The 22,637-nt window shown below is 38.0% G+C and overlaps 2 long non-coding RNA genes across 9 annotated transcripts in view; both read right to left on the reverse strand.

The window, feature by feature from the left end:
- Positions 1 to 1,661, reverse strand: part of LOC148057055 (uncharacterized) — a 121,764-nt gene extending 120,103 nt beyond the window's left edge. For all 7 annotated transcript variants that reach the window (XR_015701313.1, XR_015701308.1, XR_015701315.1 and 4 more), the window contains exon 1: positions 1,571 to 1,661. This is a non-coding gene — a long non-coding RNA (uncharacterized LOC148057055). The remainder of the gene's footprint in view (positions 1 to 1,570) is intronic.
- A 1,544-nt stretch (positions 1,662 to 3,205) lies between these two features.
- On the reverse strand, positions 3,206 to 22,637 carry LOC148057057 (uncharacterized). Of its 2 annotated transcripts, XR_015701320.1 has the most exons (8): positions 22,553 to 22,637; positions 17,446 to 17,499; positions 16,993 to 17,096; positions 10,693 to 10,844; positions 6,593 to 6,727; positions 6,262 to 6,505; positions 6,060 to 6,161; positions 3,206 to 4,368 (listed from the first exon to the last, which is right to left on the reverse strand). It is a non-coding gene; the product is annotated as an uncharacterized LOC148057057 (long non-coding RNA). The 2 variants fall into 2 exon arrangements; XR_015701319.1 differs by having other exon boundaries at positions 3,206 to 6,161.

The following is a 22,637-nucleotide window of genomic DNA, read 5'->3' on the forward strand; positions in this document are numbered from 1 at the left end:
AGTGTTAAGGAGTATACCTAACTTGAGCATTTAATGCTAAAATACACAAAATTGAAATTTTATCTATAGTCGTATGCATATCTACTCATTTGCATGGGCTCATCATTTTGCATGCAGAAGAGAAACAACTGCCCTGAAGTCCTAGCAGCAGGTTCTTCTGCCAGCCAAGAGAACCTTTTAGCACAACTCTGCTGCCTCAGTCTGCTTCTGTTCTGGATCCTTTAAACCCTGTCAGCACTTAATTTCTTACACTTTTAAGAGAAATCAAAAGCCCCACACTACAGTCCATTTTTATTCAATTAGGAAGACAAGCACTGAAGCCTTGTGCTAGGATGAACCGTGTTTTATGTACAAGCCAGGGTAGAGCTATAAGAACAACCTGAGGTGGAAGAGGGGAAAAAACAGCTGTTTAAACATTTAGCCAATAAAGCACATCTTGAAACCTGGCTACTCCTACAGCCCCTGTATGTGAGTTCAGAAAAGTTCCTTGTATCATTGAACCTTCATGAAAGCTGAAGGTACTTGGCAGTTTCCAAATGATGTTTCACTGCCTCATTGAAGCTCATCCCTTGTCCCTGAAGATGCACACAAAGCATTTTAAATCAATAGCAGAAAATTACCTTTTTTGTATAACTAGTAAGCTATGTCCTGATATCAAACTGAGAAAGAGCACACAAAAACCACCTTCCCTCCCCTTAAAAAAAAAAAAAAAACAAAACCAACAAAACACACAACACCACCCACCCCCCCCCCCCCATCTTTATTCTTAGTACAGTTAGAGTGACAAATTGCTATGGTATAGAGAGTGTCAGGAAAAGAGAAGACACATCTACTTTCACGTATTTCAGCAACATTCAAACCATGCCAGCATTAACAATGATATACTTCAATCACAAGAAACCTTACTAAAGCTCCATTTTTAAAAGCTACACCTGCTATGAAGACATGATTATAAAATTGCTTTATTTCTTACCCATTATATTACTGCCACCAAATAAAACAATTAAAAAAAATGCAGACTGTTCCAGGAAAAGTCTTGAACTAGCATCACTGTCAGCACTGTTTGGAGGTGGGGGACAGACAAATATTAGGCAAAAGTCACCCTTACTTAAATTTTACTAATCAAGTAATCTACTAAAATTTTTACTTTAGCATTCTATTATATTTTTTGCTGAATTTTATTTAGATGCAGAGTTCATGTCTTGTCCTTAAAAGCTACACAATATTAAAGTGCTCTGTAAAATGATTCCAACATTAGGTCTCCAAAGAGAACTGCAAATCACACAATTCTTACTGTAATTTGTTCAGTGCTTAAAACATTCTAGATTCTCCAGAAAGAGGCTATCTATATAGATGTGTTATATAAAACTCATTAACTACATAACAAACTTTGCCACCACATTTCAGCACAACCCACGTAACAAAATTAAGAGTAATTCTCCAGCACTGCAATGAAAACACAGGTTCTAAAAAGACAAATATACAGTCCACTACAAAACTCGTACATCATTCACACTTTGTGCTATGTTATTGTCTTGCTATTTTTTTCCTAGGAACAGTAATTGTTTACCTTGTTTCATCCATTTCTATTGTCTCCACTGATTACTGGAATCACATTTCTAGGGTAAACAAGGTGAAAAAAAATCCTCTGTCCCATTTTCTGTCAGGAAGGTTTGAAGCAAAGTAGGCCTCCCAATAAGTTTTCTAATCCAGATAAGCAGGGCTAAGATATCTGACAGCTGTTTCACGCTCTTCATCATCATCTGAAACAATCAGTACGCATTAGAGAGTACTTTTCCCTTTACAAAGGTGATAATTAGATAACAAGCTGAGATTAAAGTAATTACAGTTAGACAGCTGGCAAGGCAGCACAGTCATGTTGAAATATTGTTGATACTTCAGCATCTGGTTCTAATAACAGCACAGGCTAAAAGATTTTACATTAATTACAGCACATAATTTAATATAAACATATTTAATTACAATTGATGAGCGATAAACTGTTCAAGAATGACTTAACCCCTTACACATGTCAAAATGATTGGAACTTCCTATATATCTTTCCACTTTAGGAGCAAGCTACAGTCAGTATGAAAGGTTAGGCATCTCTGTTTTTAAGAAAGGGCTCTAACTGGAAAGGTGAATTATTGATATGTTATTTAAATCTAATTAAAAAACATGTTAAAACTGACAGCATACTACAGAATTCAGGACCGGCTCCAGTAAGACATTTAGGCAGAATTGCAGCTAAGCCCAAAATTGCTATCTCAAAAATTCCATCGCAATTGCCACCCAACCCTGAGGCATCTACAGCTCCCTGGTGCCTGTATGGTTTTCCCAAGGATGCTTTCAATTACTCTGATCTTATCAAAGCTAGGCAACACAGAGCCTCTGCTCCTTCCCTAAACCACTTTGGATCCCGACACAATGGCCTGCTCTGAGTGCAAGGGATGTAAGGGCCCTCCTATGTATTTGAAACAGTCATCGGATAAGGTGCCAAACAGTTCTAGGAGCGGAGCTGGTAGATCCTCGAAGGTACTGACCCTAACCATTAACTTTCTGCATCAATCTCACTTTTGTACTCCTCTCTGCCCCCATCAACATTGTGATTTCTTGTATGCACCCAGTCAAAACTATTTGTGGTAGGGAAGGTCCTAACAAGATCACTACAGATTAAAAAAATTACAGCAGTGGCAAAGAATGGTAGAAACGAGACAAGCTAATCCCTCTGACAAAATGGAATAAAATGAAACCTGATTTCCTAGGAATGTTTCATTCACCAGTAGTGTAAGGATCCCAGTGCTTACCTCCTCTCCTTATGCTCCTCCTTTGCAACCCATCTGTAAGAAGGAGGAGCATCCTTTGTTCCCCTTCTCCAGCCAGGAGCATATGCACCAGCTCCCCAGAGCAGATGCATGGCTCTGCCTCCCATGCAAATGGAGAACATTGCAAGGGTACCTGCAAGGCTGGCCACACGTCCTCTTGCAGCCTGAGGCCTCTGCTCCTATCGTGGTCTGTCCATGCACGTGTAGAAGAAATTATTGCTTTTGGGCTCCTGCCTGACAGTTGCCTGGGTCAGTGAACTCTTCATACCTTAGTTACATCTCTCTTCACAGGAATATTTTCATGTTTGCATCTGACAAAGCCAGAGCTTTGTATCTCACCGACACTAACTTATTAAAAAAAATTGACATCTGGGGCTTTTTCAAGTGAAATGATTAAAAAAAGACAAAAAAAAAAACCAAAAAAACAGGAGAGGCGGGGTATGCTGTGATCCTGAAGATGGCATGTGATAGAGTAATATAAATTGAGCAGTGTGCACTGATCGTGATGGGGAACCCATTAATGTATATATTAGGCCAAATGTATGTTAACATTGGTTTTCCTGAAGAAATAAAGTCAGAAAGATGAAATTAAGGTGAGCTTAAAAGACAGCAATATGCTCTTTATTATAATTTGGCTCTTTTTTTCTAAAAATGTAACTCTTTTTTTCCCCCATCTTCAAACAGGCAAGAAAGAAATCAGCTTACTGCCTTAGGAGAGAAATAGAAAAACTAGGCCTAAAGCAAGGGTGCAGACGAGCATAATTCTCTTTCCCAGACCAACCATCATTACAGTTACACACAGAATATAGGATACTTTTGTAGCACACCTTACTTAGCACTGACCCTTGGCATCTGCAGTGCACAGCCTACATGGTGTTTAAGCAGTTCTAGTTATCACGGACCTCACAGTATATCCATCCAGCTGTAATATTTCTGGCAAGGCTGTAAAACCATCTTTTTATGAGCCTGCTCCCCCAGTCCCCACTCAAAAGAAAACAGGCATCTAGAATACCACATCATTACATACAGGGCTACTGAAAAACAGCCCAAAAAAAAAAAAAAAAAAAAAAAAGGAAGAGATCCTGTGAGTTAGTATCTTTAAAAAAATAAAAGGATACATTTAAACATTAAACTTGAGAGAATGCCAGGGAGGATGATCAGGGATTTTAGTCCCATGATTAAAAGAATTATATGTCCCTTACAGGAAGGTGAGGTCTGAACACACTTTTCTGCCATTACCACCAGTGTCCTCAGTGCACACAAAGAAACAGAATATATGTTGTTGGTACACAGCAAGGACTTGACTTCAGTACTCTGTGCAAATGGACCAGCCATTTCCCTGACAACTGGTAATTTGTACATAGCTTGGACAGCTAGCTTCTTTCAGCAAGACCACAGAAGGAAAGGATATATCTTTAGCCTGAAGTGACTGATGCAGAATATACAGTAACCTCCCTCAGATTTTCTGTTGACCTCAGAAAATGATGTAACCTCACTCTTCTTCATAGTGTTCCCTGTAGCAAGTAGAAGCTGTGATGTTGTGCTGAAAAAGACAAAGGGTATCAGGACTGATGCATTATTCCATTTCAACATTGCCTCATCACTTAGAACCACTGTAGCCTTGCCCCTAACGTCACAACAGACAAGGCAAAGATGCTGAAACACAGAGTTAAGTTACTGCAAACTTCAGCTTGAGAAGGGAGACAGACATTAACCAGGGCAGGAGGAGGAAGAAGAGATGGTGGGGAGGGAAGGGAAAAAGACAGCTTCATATCTTTCAATGCTGGCCATTATTCTCTTAAGAAACAAACCACAGGTTACCTTTTCAGAAGAGGTTCAGTTCAAGAGAACCTCATTTTCATTCCATACTTTAAGACTTAAAATTCACCAGCTCAAAAAAAGTAGTTAAAAATTTACAGGTCAAGATCACTCACACTACCTCATCTTAGACCCTGACCTTCCCAGTAGTTTCAGGGTAGGGAGGCCTCTGAAGATGAAGGTATCTATACTATACTTTTAATTGTGCTGTGCAGAGTCACTGAGGCACTTCAGAACGCTTGGCTTTCTGAACACAAATATATGCAAAGAAATCGGGTGTGCACTGCTGTTTCATGGTAGACGATCACACTTTGGTAAAGGGTGATGCATGAAAAACATCAGCCATACTACTTAGGTTTTACTTCCTGTACAGTTTAATATTAATGTATAATAAATGTTTTGATTAACATTGTCTCTGTTTTAATGTTGCTATAGCCCTCTACCTCATAAAATTAAAAAAGTTATCTTCTGTAGGCATACAGTTTTGTACAATAATTAAGGAAGCATATTTTACGACAAGTAGCCCCAACAGGCTGTTTTTCCCTTTATGTCAGTCCTAGCCAGTTAAAAGCAGAGATGTTGAGAAACCCTCTTGCAGGACATATGACATCCTCTGTTTTGTAATGTGGGTCCTTGTAGCACATGAGACATAAATAAACACCAAATATGAAAACTGGAATTGCTCTGTGACCAATTAAGTCACTCATCTCAACCTTCGTTCCTAAATCTTATGTAAACACTGGCTGGTCTGTCTGCATCGAGTGCCATATGCCACAGATACCGTTTTAACAATACATAAACCACCCTGGGCGTGTCTGTATGAGCTATGAATGTAGTAGAAGATCCACACATAGGCTATGATAATTCAAGTGCTTGTGGCCATACCTTAGCAAGATCTATCATATGAAACAATACAACGTATACAAAACATTTTGCTATGTGTCTTTCTGGGTTGTTTTTAAACCAAATAATTTAATTGATCCTGCTTAGACTGTGGCCACAGACATCTGAGCAGGCACAAAGCAACTCTTATCCCTGGCAGGTATAATAAGAGTAAAAAGCTGAAAAGTGAAAAGAGGAAAGAACTGCTTACATTGCACCCACTGCAGAAATTCTAACAGGGGTGTCACGCCATCGGAATACCATTTCATGGCAGCAAAGCAAGCTGGAAAGTTTCCCTACATGCTTGTTCCCACGTGTACAGAGCTGTTACTCCTTAAAGTGCCGCCAATACAGCTGTCTGTGGCGTCACAGTAAAAACCTACCACTAAAATGATTCAGGTTAGAAAAAAAAAAAAAAAATGAGGAGAGTTATTTGGATCACAGATCGTTCTGGCTTATTGATGATCATGGCATCTTTTGCCACACAACTGCTAGTCTAAAGGAACAGAGCAGAAGCAAAAGCAAAGAGTGAACCTCCTCTGCCAAAGCAGCACTTCAGGGATGGACCACTTCAGTCTGCTTGTGGATTCAATTCACTGCTTTAGCATTCTTCAGATCCTGTCAGTGAAGTGTAACCTAACACAGAAGTGCAAGACATACACAATATTACTTCAAAATCATCCATGTAACATTACATATGTATATTATACATATTCCCATGGAGACACACACATACCTGATCAGATAATGGTTGATTGTAGTGTCAAAGTAGCTGTAACAGACAACACTGTTCACATGCCCATGTGGATCATTATCCTTCCATCTTATTTGTATGGGTAAGAAGTAAGCATAGGGAATATGCTATCAATTACAGTCCTCAGTTCCTCATTTCACAAACTAGTCAGATAACAGGACTTTCTGTGCACTGGTCCAGAAATCATTGTAAAAACCTCATTGTTCTAAGTAACATCAACACAATTCTGTATTAAAAGAGAAGAAAGAGAAAGATGTACTAACTTTGGCGTCACACTGTTAGTAGTTTATGGAAAAATAATCACAGGTCTCACCTACATAACTGGTACAGTTACACTGATGAAAATCCTTTACAATATATACAAAGGATTTAGGAACAGATTTATATAACAGCTAGAAGTAACAACACCGTCTTCTCATTCTTCAGCCTATACTGTTGTCAGAACAATCTGAAACCAAGAACATTCACTATTAGGTGGTTTTAAGTTCATGCCTCTAACACGTCTATCAGCTCGCATGCAAAAGATTTTGCACCTTTGTTCTTCTCATTCCCCCATACATATATCACCTTTATTCTGCCACTGTTCATCCCTGCTCTCATTCTGGCTGAGGAAGGACAATGTTTGTTTTGCCACCCATTATTTCTTATATCTCATGTGGCTAACTCTTACACACAATGTACAAAATACAACTATATAAACAGAAAAAAGAAGGCCAAAGATCCAAAGATTCATCCCTATATTTCCTCTTCCATACTCAGCCTTTTTGTTTCCCTAATCTACTCGTGCCTTTCTAATCTTTTTTTTTTTTTTTTTTTTTTTTTTTTACTTCATGTTCTTCACCTACTGCTATCTTCCATTCAGCATCTTGATTAAGGAGAGTATGGGCATATAGTGCAAACGAGTGTCCTAATTTCCTTCTCCTCCTCCTCCTCTATTCAAAATAGAAAACCTCAACCAAAAAAAGAAAAAAAAGGAAACCTGAAAACCACATCTGCTCCGCAAAACACTCCAGATGCAATGCCTGTTGGCCATGCTGCAATTGTTCTATGCGACTGCTCATGCCTCTTTAGAGCTGAGATGCTTCAGGGCAGAAATTCCTTTGTCTGGAACATCTACCTTTTGTGAATCACAGTGTACGCTTGGAGGTGAGCACAAGGCACTCAGTTTGATGCAGGTTCAAAAAAAAAAAAAAAACCCACCACATACAAACCAGATCATCAATATAGAGGTAAATTAAAGCCCAGGCTCTGACAAATGAATTTAAAAGCATCTTTACCTATGCTGGAGATATTTCAGACAGGCAATGACTATTTATATTCACTAAAACCAACACAGTCGAGGGGCAGGAACGATTTATAAGATTTGAGGGGAGAGGAGGTGGAGTATAGATCCAAATGTCCCCAAATTTTGGAGGAGTTTAGCTCTAAATCAGTACCTTGCATTCCATGGTAACTCCAGTGCACCTGGTTTCCTCATTGAGAGGTTTGGGTTTTTTTATACAGAATACACGACTAATCAAATCCATCTACAAGGACAGAACTTTCATTTCATTCTTTAGCATTTAAAATAGATTAGGACTCCAGGTGGGATTTTAAAAGAGGCAATATTTAAAAATTAGCATATTTACCATAACCATTTTAAAGCAATTTACATCCATCAATTCTTCTTACATGTTACGTATACACTAATGTCCACCCATGTGGACACATCACTGTACTAAAGAAAGAAAAACTGCATGTGTCTGAAGAGTACTAGGCAGTTTTGATAGACATCTGCTGCAAGGGCAATGGGGCTACTTAATAAAAAGTAGCTGAAAAGACCTGAGCTGGTAGAAGCTGTTGGACTGTAGCGCTGCATGCTAGCACAGTTTGATCTTTTTCATTCCATTAGAGGAAAAAACTGCTATGCAGCCCTCAAGAACCTAGAAATAGAGGCTGGGAAACGGATCCATGGCTTTGCTTTTTGCCTTCCTGGGAGAATTATGTTCTGCTTCCAAAAACAGAAATCTAGCAAGAAAACAGAAGTTTCAGGAAGCTGCAAATACACATTTGGTTTGATAAATTTATTCACAAGCTGAAATAGTACATTTAAAAAATGTTTTGTTTAATTTAATGAAAAAGTATTCATCTTTTTGATAGGTGATAATTAACTATTATTCTGTCATAAACAGAAGAGAAAGATGTACCTATGCAGCATTTAACTGAGCATTGTGTTAATCACACTGCAATGACTCAAAACACAAAACCAAAGCAGTGAAGTTTCGTGTATGAAGTGTTCCTTTTGCCAAGGAAAATACAGCCTTAATATCCCTGAAAGTTAACTCATGATCACATAAATAAACCTTCAATTCAGTTTTACCAAATTCATTTTGATTAAATTTCAAACACAGGTAGAAGCTGATCAGCTGTCATAACGACAGATTTAAATAATTTACACTTATGTTGAATGTTAAGGCTTAGAAACTTCTCTGCATGCACAATTTCAGGAACTTGGGAGCAATCCCTCCAAACATCCCATGCTTTAAGTTAGATAAAAATATGTATTGTTAAACATTTATCTTAACAACAGATAGAGGCACAGACCTTGACCTCTACTGAGTTGATACATTAGAATTAGGGCGGTGAGAAGCAGCAAAGAAGAGGAGGGTTTCTCCAAAGCGCTCAGGACGGTGCCAGAGCAGGGACTAGCTAACACGCCTGCACATCAGCCTTCTCAGTAGGAAAAGTATTCAATTCACCTTTGCAAAAAAGCAGTAACCACACATCAACCATGATATGCACTGCTTTCTTCAAAGTAGCAGTCAAGAGTTCAAGGATAAGGAATCCACTAAGTCCAAGGGTAAGGATCACCAATCAAATAAAACACTTACATATAACATTTTTATTTAAATATAGTTAAAACAGAAAATGTATGGGTTCAGATATACTATTTTAAGCAGTGTGAAGAAAAACAAAGTTTAGGCATAAAGATATTCCAGGTCCTCAGTTGCATACCTTTAAATTAAAATTATTTTTAACATGCATTTTCCCACTTTTCTCCAAGTACATGAATATAAATACTACATACTTTTCGTAATGGAAGAGAGGCTGTGAAGGACTTAAATATTGTACATAAATGTCTTTGAGTGGGTACACTGTCATGGCTGATCCTGTGGAAATCTATTAATTACTTTACAGGCCTTCAAGAGCCCAATAATGGCTCCAGTTCAGCAGTCATATGATTAATATAACCAATCCACTACTAGATTTTATTTCCATCCTATTTAGAGAAAATATACAAGCCAATCTGACCCAGTTCAGTCTTGCTTGAAACCTCCAGAGAATTATGCATAGATCTATGACATGAGAAAACTCATTTAAAAACAGATTAACATGCAAATCTGGTTTGAATTATTCACTTTACAGCATTTATATTTTTCCAAAAAAGTTAGGTAACACATAGACTGTGCTCACAGAAAAGGGCCTGCATATCTGAATTGCTACATCTCAGAAAAAACTACTGCAACATTTTCCATTTTCTTAACTTGAACAATATATGAAAGTCAGACAAAAATTGTGGCAGATGGATTTTTCCCTGAAGGTAATGCCTCATTAAATAAAGGAAACAAGAGAAAAAGGAATTTGTACTAAAGACCTCATTCTAGAAGTAGGACAAGGGTAGTTTGGCCTATCTGGACACAACTCTAATGACTTCAGCATCTTCAATATGTACGTTGTAGTCCAGTCAGTTAAAGGCAGTGGAAGAGCCCTGCACTAGGTAGGAAGTATTCATTCAGTTGATATGTGCAATACAAATGAATACAAAGCCCCAAAAAAGGAATTGAAAAAGGGGATTTAAAAAGAATCCAAAAACATGTTCGCCAACAGTCTATGTAAGACTCAGTCTTTTTATAAGACAGTCTCCTCAGCCTGTATGAGACACGGAACAAGTTACAGAAAAATTAAGGGGTTTGGGGACAAAAGGTTAGAGCAGATAAAACTATTACCAAGTACAGCAGTGTGAACATTCTTTCAAAAGTAATTTCCTCCCCAGTGTTTAATTGCAAAATGTCTAATTAAAAAAAAAAAAAATTTGAAGGGGAACTGTTCTTCCCCAATCTGTTGCTTACTATCACACTTTCTACATCTTCAGTCCTGAAGCTGGTTTGGGACTCTAAGACATCCAAATCTGAGCTCTGCTTTCATCCAAACCACATAGAAGATAAAGTTTTTCTCCATATACATATACACACACACACATAAATGACATATATACATATGTGTATATGTATGTATGTGCATACACACACAAAATGTGTGCAAGAATGTAGAGCAAATAAAATTACCTGTCAGGCTGAGGATGACAATGCTGTGTACATTATTCTATACATTGAATATATATATTCAAATACTAGAAATCAAAAAGGAGCTCACTGATATTTTGTCCACTGGGATATTTCATCACCATTGACATTAACATAGGAGAGAACCGTCCCAGTCACCATCAAACGCAGTCCAGTTCTTTTCTTTTTTCACCTTCTTTGCTCCCCAGCCACTCGAGATAGTAACAGCTTTATGGTGACTGCCTGCAACAGAAACAAGCACTGAGAAGAGAACCAGACTTCTGCTGAGATGGCCTCAACAATTTGTACAAACACTATACAAGCGTTGGTTGCGATCTTTTCACTCTATACCCCGAAAATCAATAGCCTGTGTGCATCCTGAAAGCAGAGCACATATACTTGATTACTGAAACTGCAGACTGACAAGATCTCAGAACTTGAGAATGGTGAATCTGACACCAGAATCACAAAAGTGATGCCTGTCCCAAGCCAGAATCTTCTGCAGAAAAGGATGCCTCCTCTGCTCCTTCAAGGACACAGTTAATGATATGACCCTACATTATCTGAAACGTAACCAAATACTTCTCCCCCAAGTCATGAAAATATGAGAACAACCAAGTTGCCACTGAAACTAATAACCTAGACTCAACATGATCAAGCACCAGGAAAATAAAGATGACATATAGCTCTACATAAGCTTTGCCCCATAGAAAGCCGTTACTAGCACACCTTAAAGCTTGCACAAGTAGCTCGGGGTCAGCCAGGTGAAGCTGAATCAAGGCTAAGGAAAATGTGCTGAATGGTTCACAGCTACCACACAGTTTTCTTGACTGAAGGTGCATACACACAGTTGGTTAATCCAGTCCACAGTTAAAGACTGAGCTATGGAGGACTATTTTTGATTTAGGATGCCAACACACTCTTAGATATCATTCCTCATAGATGCTACTGCCATCTCCAGTCGGCTAGAGGATGATAAACATGAGGCATGACAAGTAATTAGGATTTCATCTGCATTGTACAGAAGCCAAATTTAGCACACCAAGGACAGGCAGCAAAAGGCTTCTCTATAACTGATCTGGTTGCTTACATAATACAGGGTGACTACATGAAAACTGGATCAAACCCCATTGCTCATCTCATTCCCAAGCTGTGCATCATACCAAAAGACTGAAGCTAAGTGACATTTACTGGAAACAGACAGTCAAATATAATTTCAAATTTTTTGTATCTTATTTTTGTATGTTAACTTCTAACTATAAATGCCAAAATCATTACCTTGAACCTTGCTGAAGTAAAAGAGAGTAAAGGTTTATTTAAAATCTGTTTGGTGCAGAGATAAAAGTGCTAAATTTAGCATGCAATGCCTTCATAGAGACATTGGACGAGTGGAAAGGCAAAGGAGCATTCATAGTGACCTAAACCTTGAAGCTTTGCTTTGGGAGCCTCAGAGTTGCAGAGCACAGCTTGGCAGTCTGCAGAGGATCCGAGAGGAGGGCTGCGTTACAAGCTGCCAGGCAAAATGATGAACTTGCAGCAGCCCACAGGAACTGTGCCCCTGCTTCAGAGGGCAAAGGGGCTCACTGTGTAACTGTGAGTAATCGCCAAGGTATTAAATCCTTGCGTCGGCCAGCCTTGCATGCTTCTGACAGACCAAAGTGGTGCAAAATCAGAAACTGAGCCTCCAAGAATGAACAATGCCATAAAGAAAAAGTTTAGAGTTCTGATAAATGGCACTGCAGACATGCAAATCCAAATAGATATGAATTACTTATTTTGTTGAGTTTAAGTGTATTTAGTGGAAACACAGTGCTGTGAAATCAAGAACAATTAAGAGCACAGGTGATTCCCAAAGATATGCCTCCCAATGGCCAACATATGTTTTTCCTAAGTCCTTGTTTATCTGATTAGCTGCATACCTTTCCAAAATGATAATACCTACACTAAAATATGAATTACCCGAATAGACTTAAGCCACATACTCGGTAACTTACCTGCTAGAGCAATTAAACATCTGGTACATTAATCTAGTGAAATGAGTTCCAAGTTAAAGACTGAATTTCTTTATCTTTTTTGAAATATACAAAGCTAAAATGGAATGTCCTATTAATATTAAAGGACAGCTACTAGTAAAAGTCAGATAGTTCAAAGTTAAATAGAATGATCTGTTGTCCCTAAGCACTGATACACATATTCACACTAACATCTAGGAACCTATCTGTTCTAACCTCCACTGAGCAGTATTGTTGCTAATTGAACATGGAGAATGGGTTTGTTCCATCAGATGTGTTCGTTTCTTCTAAGAACACCCTATGGAATATCAAATGTACTAAATATAGCTGTCAACATTAAAAGCATGCAACTCGAAAGTGCTATTAAAGAGCTAAGTGTACTTCACTTGACATTATAAAGCCAAAGCCCTCTTTAAACATACATCATGTTATTAGAGACTATTCACATTAATGCAAAAATCATCATTCTTAATATATTTTACAAGACATGTCTAGGCTACTTCCAGGCTCAAGAGTTCCTCAATTTCTCCCACATTTACTGGTAATTACATAAATGAATCAATAGTGTTTCAAGTAGGGCAGAAAGAGAGTTAACTGTAGCAAATCGATACATTAGCTTTCCATTCCAAACCAACGGCCTCCAGGTAAAGCTTCAAAATAAGAAATGATGCAACATCTACAAAAGTTTGCCAACATCTTATTCTATTATATTTACTATTGCAGTGTATAGGTGTTATACATTTTCAGATATGACCCTGTATAATTTTTACAGGTTTTTAGTAAGAAGCACCGGGAGACTCCTAGGAAAACCTCTGCTCAGTAACTAGTAGAGGCTATTTGCCTTCCCTAATGTAAACACACATAAGATTCATGGCAGGGGCAGGTGGGGAATGTGAAAAAGAAAGCACAAGAGAATCTAGAAATAAGTAGGCCTGAGGAATAGCTCATTAAAATCACAAGCATTATTCCTATGTCATAAGCAGAACTACTGTACATCTGCTTACTTTCAGAGGCCCCTTGCTTCTACTTCTACAATTGCATCCAAATTAACAGCACCCCACTGATACTGTTTGAGAGCAAAATTTAACGTGTGTAGCTAGTACTGTTGTCTCTTGTCAGAGAGGTCTCAGAAACACTGATGAAAGCTCTGGTCATTTAAGAATACTGGAGTTAAGCACCACTAGTAGAATAACATAGAATACTTCAGGCAAAATGTATTAATTTAACATGACCCCTACTACATACCCTTCTGTAAGTCTGCTTGCTCCTAAAACATGCAAAATTCATTTCAAAGACATATGATTTTAAGCAACATGGTGTTAAGCACAGCAAGCAATTTGTGCATCTCTCAACTTCCCCCTGCCCCCCGCCTTCTAGTTTGCGGGAATTTGTATAATTTTAACTATTTTATTTCTACCTTAAAGAATGCACGGAGATCACTATCTTATTCAACAAGTAACTCAAGTTAAACACAAGGTGTGCTTCTAGCAAATTAAAAAAACACCCAACAACACTTCCGAGAACAACATGTAGTCTTCTCTTAAATAATTGGACAGCTACTCAAATTAGAGAGTAAAATTAGCCCTGGTGTAAAACAGAGAGATTGTGGTAAATAGCCTATAAATTCAAATACAGGCTGCATAACCCTGAGGTGTCTCAATTCCAACAAGCTAGATAGGTAAAAAAATGACTAGATCATTTATTACACATGGTAAACAAGAATTTCTCAAAGAATTAGTCTCCTCTCTACAGTAAATTGGGTCAGTTTAAAATACTAAGAGAACCATGGAACAGTAATGTCTCTTCTAGAATTCAGAATACTGCTTGGCAAAGCACTAATAAAAAAACAACTAATTCTGACCCTTTACCATAGTAACTGAAACATTCATGTTATTAATGTCAGCATGGTCTAAAACTAAAAACATACCCATAGCAAAACACAGTCAACTCACAGAAGCAAAACTATCTTTTTCCTCTGGATAAAGCCTGCCTAATATTCACGTCTGGAGTTAAACACTGGTATTGTTCTTCCTACCAAGGCTGATCCAAGAAAAAAAGAAAAAGAAATCAATTCAGAGGAAAAAATGAGAGCTACAAAAGCATAAACTATCATCCAGAAAATATTTCTCCCTTGTTTACTCTGTAAACCACACATTATTAGAGCGAAATCCCACAGGCCTTGTTTTTGTCAAAATTCCCACTGACTTCAGAAGCCATTTTGCCTACTTTTTCCTCAGCCAGGAAAGACAAATGCAATCTTTTCATGACATACAGCAGAACCCTCTTATGTAGCTCATCGTCTCTTTATTATTGCTTGCTGTCATAGAGCAGTGACTTTTGTATGGTTACGATTTTCCCATTGCAAGCACTCAATGAGGAATAGTCAAACCCTGATTAGATATTACAAAACCTTCTCGGAAGACTTTCTGAACCACAGCCAGCGGGATTCCCTGCAGCATTAAGGGCCAGTCTTGCTCCCACTACAGTCTGTGGGAGTTTTGCCAAGGATGTAAGTGGCATTATGACTGGTCTCCAACAGCAGATATTACCCATCACACTCAAGACTTGATTAAGGACCTACCCACCGGCAAATATATAATAAATAAAGGGCTTAATTGCATAATTAATTATAAGGGCTTTTAATCCACAATAGACAACACCATAGGTTTTAGGTAGCCCACATACACCAAACAATTCATTAGATCAGTATTTGCTTGACATCAGTTTACAGGAAGATTGCAGAGGGATTCAAAAGATACATATTTTTGAGAACAAGAGAACACAACAGGAAGCAATAAAATAAAGTAAAATCAAAAGAATACCACCACAGCCTGAACCCATGGGCAGAAATAATTTCATACTGTGTACACAAGCTTCCAACAAAGGTTTTCTTAACAATATATGCATGATGGGCAGTGATTTTGAATAGTAAGTACAGGACTGCTACTAGACTTTTCCTTTTCCAAGGCACCAGGCAGAGATGTAGCAGTGCACACAAGTGGGGTGTAAAGTCAATGGGATTACATTTTCCTAATTATTTTCTGCTTGAGGTTTACATCACATACACAAAATGAGATCAGCCGGGACTTGCCTCTCTAACAAATCACTCAGACTTAAACATTGCTCAGATAAACAAAAGGGGGGGGCAAGGCTGAGAAAAGGCAGAGAAGTGCTTCTTCAATCACAGTTGCAAGGAACAAAAACCTGGAGGGGGAAAAAAGCTGTTGGACCGCCACCAAATCTCCCCCCACTAGAGACAAGAGCCCATCTGCTGAGCTCTGCAACTTAGCTTTAACTACCATTCAACTCGCGTCTCTGCAGAGATCAATCTACAGAGCTGGCAGATGGACCCCTGCTTCCCTGAGTCGCTGTGTTATTTGTTTAATAAATTTAATTAATATCCATACTGCATTGGATTGCTCCCAGAAAGGGGGCTGCAGCTCTCTCTTTCCCCGATAGCAACATGATGAGTGATTTCCCAGAAAAGACCAGATAACAGTACCCCCAGGCCATTGAAAAATTAAAAGTGCCATGTGCTTACATTACTTTGCATGTATTAATTTTTGCAATGCACTAATTTGTTCTTGAAGCCTATTTTAACTTTATGAAAGTATGGGATTTTGAAAAAGTCATAATTCATTTTGTTTTATATCAGTTACAAAATTAGTTGGAAAGGAAAAAAGCATCAAATCTAATTGGATTTCCAAAAATTTTATCTATTTGCAAGAAAGAAACAAATTGTTAATGAGGGTGTCTCCTCAGGCAATATATATTGTCACAGTTTCTGCCAACAAGTTACAGGCATTCGGGGTCATGCTGGACATGCTTTACTTTAATGCTTAAGAACATACTTATTTTAACCAATAAAGACATATTCAGCCCACATAAAATAATTTTTAAAAGCATGAAAGATGAAAGAAAATAAAACTACTAGCAAATTTTTACAGTGAAAATCATAATGAAACAACACATGCTAAGATATTCCAGTAGCAAGAGGAGGCATAAAATATGCACAAGTATTGAGAACAAAAATGTTATTTGTCCGCAATATTAGCATTTCATATTTGCTTCATTTAAAGTGTTTCATTTTCATCCTAAAAAATGAAACTGAGGCATAAGTAAGAGAATTATTTCAGTCAAGTCTTTTTAACTCTCAGAGTTGTGTTAAATGGACACACTTCTCTTTGGGTCCCATTTCCTTATTAACTCACCTTATGGCTGGAATATTTTGCCCTCATACTTATTAGCTCAGCTCCAGCAGCAGGTGTCCTAGCAGACAGTACAGGCTTGCCAACGTTATCTTCAGCATCTAACCTTTCCTAACACCTTTTTCCAGAAGTAACTGTGGCAGGAAAGGTTAAGCACACCTAAATACTTACCTCTGCCTCTGGGGAGGGGAGGGTGAGATGTACCCATCTCTCAGGTCAGCCAGCACACCTGCTCCTGGGGCCAGCTCTCTAGTCCATTTCACTTGAAGTCAGCCCTATTTATTCAAATAATGAGTTTAAATATGAGGCCTTTGCTAGCTTAGGTGATTATGAGTGAAGCAGGTTAAGGCACAATAAGACACACAATTCCGCACACAAATCCAAAGAGGCATTTAACCGCTTTCAGTTAACTACTGCTTCCTTTCCTCTTGCTACTAGTCTATCCCTACACATTAACCTTTTCCACCACTGCTGCCATTTTCATAGTGAATGTCTAACCTTACCTTCAGAAAGCAAAACAGTAAGAATACTGGTGACCACGGATATTCTGTCACCAAAGACAGCAGTGATAAAAGTCAGGAAATAAGGGCTGGTACACTTCAGTGGTGTCCAAAAAGCAATTACCTTCTAGTTCCAGAATAAAATTCACTTGTTGAGAGAGGATCCGGGAAGGCAGCCCTGCATGGAAGGAGAAACAAGTGAAAAGACCTACTCAAAACTGCTGAAGACCCCTCTGTGTACTCCGGCCACATGCTTTGCAGTTGCAGCTCTTGGAGAAGTGGAGGCAGGACCAGCTACAGGACACAGAGCCTGGCAGTGTCCCCATCTACAAAAGCAGGAGTCAGCAAAACAAGAGGTGCCAGAGAATTAAAGCTGCCCCATGGATCACTTTGGGGAATTCTTTTCCTTCCACATCTCAAGTACTGCTATGCAGGGCTGACTGAAGGAGTGTTTCAAGGAGGCGTTTAGTGCAAAAAGAACTTGTACAGCTCAAAAAAGGTTGGCGCATGCATAGACAGATTTTTTTTTGCAGGTCTGGGGCATTTGACTGTCTTCTGAAACAAATTAAGATTTTCCCCCTTAATATAACATTAAACAATCTTTTCTTTCATACCTCTAACTTTCTAAAATATTTATAAAGTCAAATGACAAGCAAACAATGACTGGTTACCAAATATTTACATAGTAGCTTTTATTCATTAATGGTATTGTGATTGTCATACACGTATTATTTATTATTCCTGTCCTGTGAGCAGGGAAGCTGAGACACAAAGAGACAGCAACTTGCCACAATCACCCCCCCAAGGTCGGTGGCACAGTCAAGAGCAGAGCCCTCATTCACTCACGCATGTCCTGAAACTCCTCCTTGCCCAGTGTCTACAAAGATCATAGTAAGCAGCTGGAGTCTTGAATATAGAGAACATCAAAAATGAGACAGATTTTTTTAACAGGATTTACATTTCAGAGTGATGCAAAGGAGGAAGTACAATGGACTAAGCCACTGACATAGTATATTCCACTAATTTCAAGAGCTTCAAAATCAGGTACTTTTTGTATACAGCATTACATCACTCAAAGTAACTGTGCCACTCTTATACAGGGCAGGTTTGATACCCCAAGAGAAGAAAATCCTCCCTACAGCCACAAAACAGCCATTGCACAGTGTTAGTCAAAATTTCAAACTACTATAAATGCACCTCAACCATGACTAGTGAAAGCCTATGGGGTGAGGGCACAGTTCGTTCTTTGTACAGAAGACATCACTGGCTTCTCTGCCAGGAAATGATGGGAGGCTGCAGACCCTGTCTATTAAGGGAAACATGCAATGGACTCACCGCTTCCCATAGGCTATGAATGCCTCGCAACTTGTGACTTGACTTAGAAGAGAAGTTTCTAGCTCTGTTTTTCACTGCCTTGGCAACCTCATTTCCTTACTATGATTCAGTTTTGTTTGCCAAGGGGAGGCTGGTCATTTGTTGTCTCATCATACTGAGCTGCCTTGATATGATTAACTTCTTTTTTTTAAGCCTCATTTCTCCCTCCATAACATTTTTGTAAGTTGTTATTTATCATCCTCTAAACCTGAAATGAAAAATATCTTGAATGACTTGTATATTCTCGTTTTATTTTGGGAAATGAAATAAGTTTTAAAACACTGCCGGGAAAAGGGGAGAAAGAAAACTTGCTATTTGATTGAAAATTCTGATTTTGACAATATGATTTTGCTGATTTTGCTTTGGGGGAGGGAGGATTTTTTGGAGGAGGGGGGTTACATTTTGGTTTTGTCAACTTCACCCTGAAAACTGTCAACATCATCAGCACTAAGGATTCACTTTTTTAAAAAAGTCAGAAGTTTCAGACATCAAGTTCATACTCAGATGTCTGAAAAAGGAAATTAATTTTAATGCAACATAGAGATCAATATTCTTTAAATGAGAATCATGCACTTCTATTCAGGACAAGCAGATTTCTTGGAACAAAATCTGTCTACTTTCATAGCAGTACTAATTTTCACAACCTACCACATACTCATAATGGTATATGAGTTAATCAGACTACATCTGCCTAAATTTATTTTCACGTTCTCAATGATATGTTATTAATTGGAAGACTAATTCGCCTGACAGCCATTAAAGACACACAATAACATTATTCATATTCCCCTATGAAGTTATATGCATGTAAAATATTGAAAAAAACACAGAAAAGCAGTTGTCTATATAACAGATTCACTGTAAAACCCGCACAAGCTAAGTTTATAAGATATTAAACCCCAAATTTCTCTTTAACAGATTTACATCTGACTTTATTTCCCCTCCCCAACATAAATTCAATGTTCTTTTACATTCAGAAGGGCATAGTCCTTTCCAAGTAGGATTTAAATTTTGCAAATCTTAAAACATTAAGATGACAGGAAAGGTAGGGTTACTATTAAAAAGACCAAATGCTGGAAAATTAAAGAAAATGTGGCTAATATGACTCTTACACATAAAGTAAGCATGCAAGCCCGAAGTCTACCTTATAACCTATGTCAATATGCTCTGCATTTTTCTTGTGAGTACAGAAATTTTGCCTCACATGAGCTGTATGGACTAACAAGGAGGTAAAGAAATCTACAGGGTATTATCCTTTTCAATTACAATACAGAAGGAAAAAGTTCTTTGTAAAAGTAAATGAATAATACTCTAAACCTCCCTTGTGTCTTTTTCCAAATCAATTGCAAGTTGAATTGATAATGCAGCTTCCAGAACAATAAGAAAAGCATCATTTTTTCAATATATTCGTGATTTTATGGTTTTTATGTTTGGTTGGTTAGTTGGGATTTTTGTGTGTGTTTGTTGGCTTTTTAATTTTTTTTTTATTTTTACAATTTCCAAGTCAACAGAGGATTTCAAGTTAACTGTAATGCAATTCATCTGTTACTGAAAGTTTCTCAGTTTAATGATAAACTTCAGTCAAGTAATGAAATGCTATCACTGCTTAGCAGTTTACTATATTACTGTATATACTAAAAAAACCCACCAACATAGTATTCCTCCATGTCTGCTTTCCTGGACAAAAATCAATAAGAAAGATTATAAGAGGAGCAATTGCAACGGCTTCAGGTGTCGTTGTGCACTTAAAAAAAGGCAGGCAGAAATCTGTCTGTTGGATTGGGGAGAGAAAACACAGCACTTCAGAACATAATCCAGCACTCTTTTCCTTTCCTTTAGTCTCATTTTGAGCAGACCACTTGGGAAGTGTGTTAGAGCTGCCTCACCTCAATCAACTGATGCTACCAATTGCTAGAGGAAGATAGGATCCTATCATTAACATCTCCGAGTATATCTTTTCTTTGGTTATAATTTTGGACAACATTGCTAAACCAAGGGACATTTTCCACAGGCTCACATAACACTGCTAATCTAAGGTCAATCACCAATTCAAACAAAATAGCTAATGGAAGTATTTACCATGAAAAAGAAACACTATCTGTCCTTAGGGCAGGAGGTATCATCAGCATGAAAGGTTAGTAAAGAATGAGTTCAAGAGAGCGACTGGAGCCTCAAGCTGATCTCTCATCACATTATCAAAGATAGAGAATTAATTTCTTTACATAAAAAGAAAAAATAAAAGGAGGCATTCTAATACGCAGACACTACAATTACAATATGATAACTGACAAACACAACGGTATGCTTTGACAAGATGACAAATAAATATTGACTGTTATTTAAAATATCAGCTAAAAATTCTTCAAGAGTATCTTTAGGTGTCAAATGGACTTTTCAGATCAGAAATCATGGCAAAATGGACAAAATTCCTTTGTGTGGAGTTCCAGATTCCAGCTGCTTAATTCTATCAAACCCAAATGACACCTAGCTAAAACTAAAAGCCTTAAAAGGCTGAAGAAAGTCCTTTGAGGACATGCTCAAGCAACAAGGTATACAAGGCTGACTTGCAACTCCCTCACTCGGATATCTGCTAAGCAGCAGTGGACACTTAATTACGTATTCAGAGGGGAACATAATGTTACCTTAATTGCCTTAGCCATGTAACAAGTGTGAGGAAAGAGACCTTTAAGAGCAATATTACTTTTCCCAGAGTTGGACTCTGGGATTCACTTCAGGTTAGAGTTACTAATACAGGGAAGAAAGAAAAGGTGTGAAAGAGAAGAAAAATCAATCCCATGTTCCAAAAGCTCCACACAGAGGCTGTAACTAGAAGTGGATAACTTGGAGCTTCTGCAATAGTCATTGACAGTTAATTTCTAGAACAGATAACAAAGAAAACTCTTACTGAGGTCTAGTGAGTGGGCATTATACCACCTGGGAGATGAATCATCATTTACAGAACTCAAGTCTACTTAATAAGGGTGAGCTCATTCTAATAATGCAATCTGACAGGCTGACATTCCCTATTACTGACTTTTGAGGTCACTCAGTGAATTTTTACATAACTGGGTTTTTTCCTCCATGGCCTACTAATACACTGAGTGCCAAACCTCTACCACAAACTGACTTCTACGACTAGTGTACCTGAATTACACCAATGGAGCTAAGTGATCAAAAACTGTAGAAGAAACTTCAGAAAGCAGATGTTCTGAGAAATAATTTTGAGTGAAAGCATCCTAGTTTACAACTTTTGTGAAGACAAGCTAGTATCATAAAGCTGCCACTGCCCAATTAGAAAGCAAGATTTCCAAATTCAGTTGTACATGTCAGACTTACAACCAGAAACAAACATATAACATTAATGACAGATAAATACAAGTGTCTAGTATTATTTTCATTAATCCATCCATCTGCAGATTATTCAATCAGTTCCATTTCCAGAAGGCCTTAAATTAAACATATAAACAAGAAAAAAATTGTCATCATGATGACAAGCAAAATAACGCTTCACATTTTGAACCTGAATATGACATCTGAATCCAACTCCAACAGCAGTGCAATTCAAACATTTGGAAATCTAACTGCATTACAGCTAAGCCTAAGTTTTATTGAAGTATCTAAGAGAAGGTAAAATATTTTGATGTGTAGCTAGCTGCAGCTAGCTGTAGCGTGCCACTGATGCTGAAAGCAAAAAAGTAAACACATATACTTCAGTGAGTCAATCACGCAACAGAATGGAGGAACCATCCTTCATATGTGTATGGAATGTGTATTATACATATGGGAGAGAATGTAAACAGAAGCTCTAAAATGCCACCAGAGCAAAAACTTGTGAAAGTTTTGCTGAAGTAACTTACCCCACAATGTATGGTATGAGTTAACACCATTCAGAAAATCTGAAGCTCATTTGTAAGAATTTCAGGCTGGAGCATTTCAGGTTCC

This window comes from Nipponia nippon, unplaced genomic scaffold (genome assembly GCF_047370975.1).
Source record: "Nipponia nippon isolate SJK-2023a ecotype South Korea unplaced genomic scaffold, ASM4737097v1 scaffold_10, whole genome shotgun sequence".
Lineage (NCBI taxonomy): Eukaryota > Metazoa > Chordata > Aves > Pelecaniformes > Threskiornithidae > Nipponia > Nipponia nippon.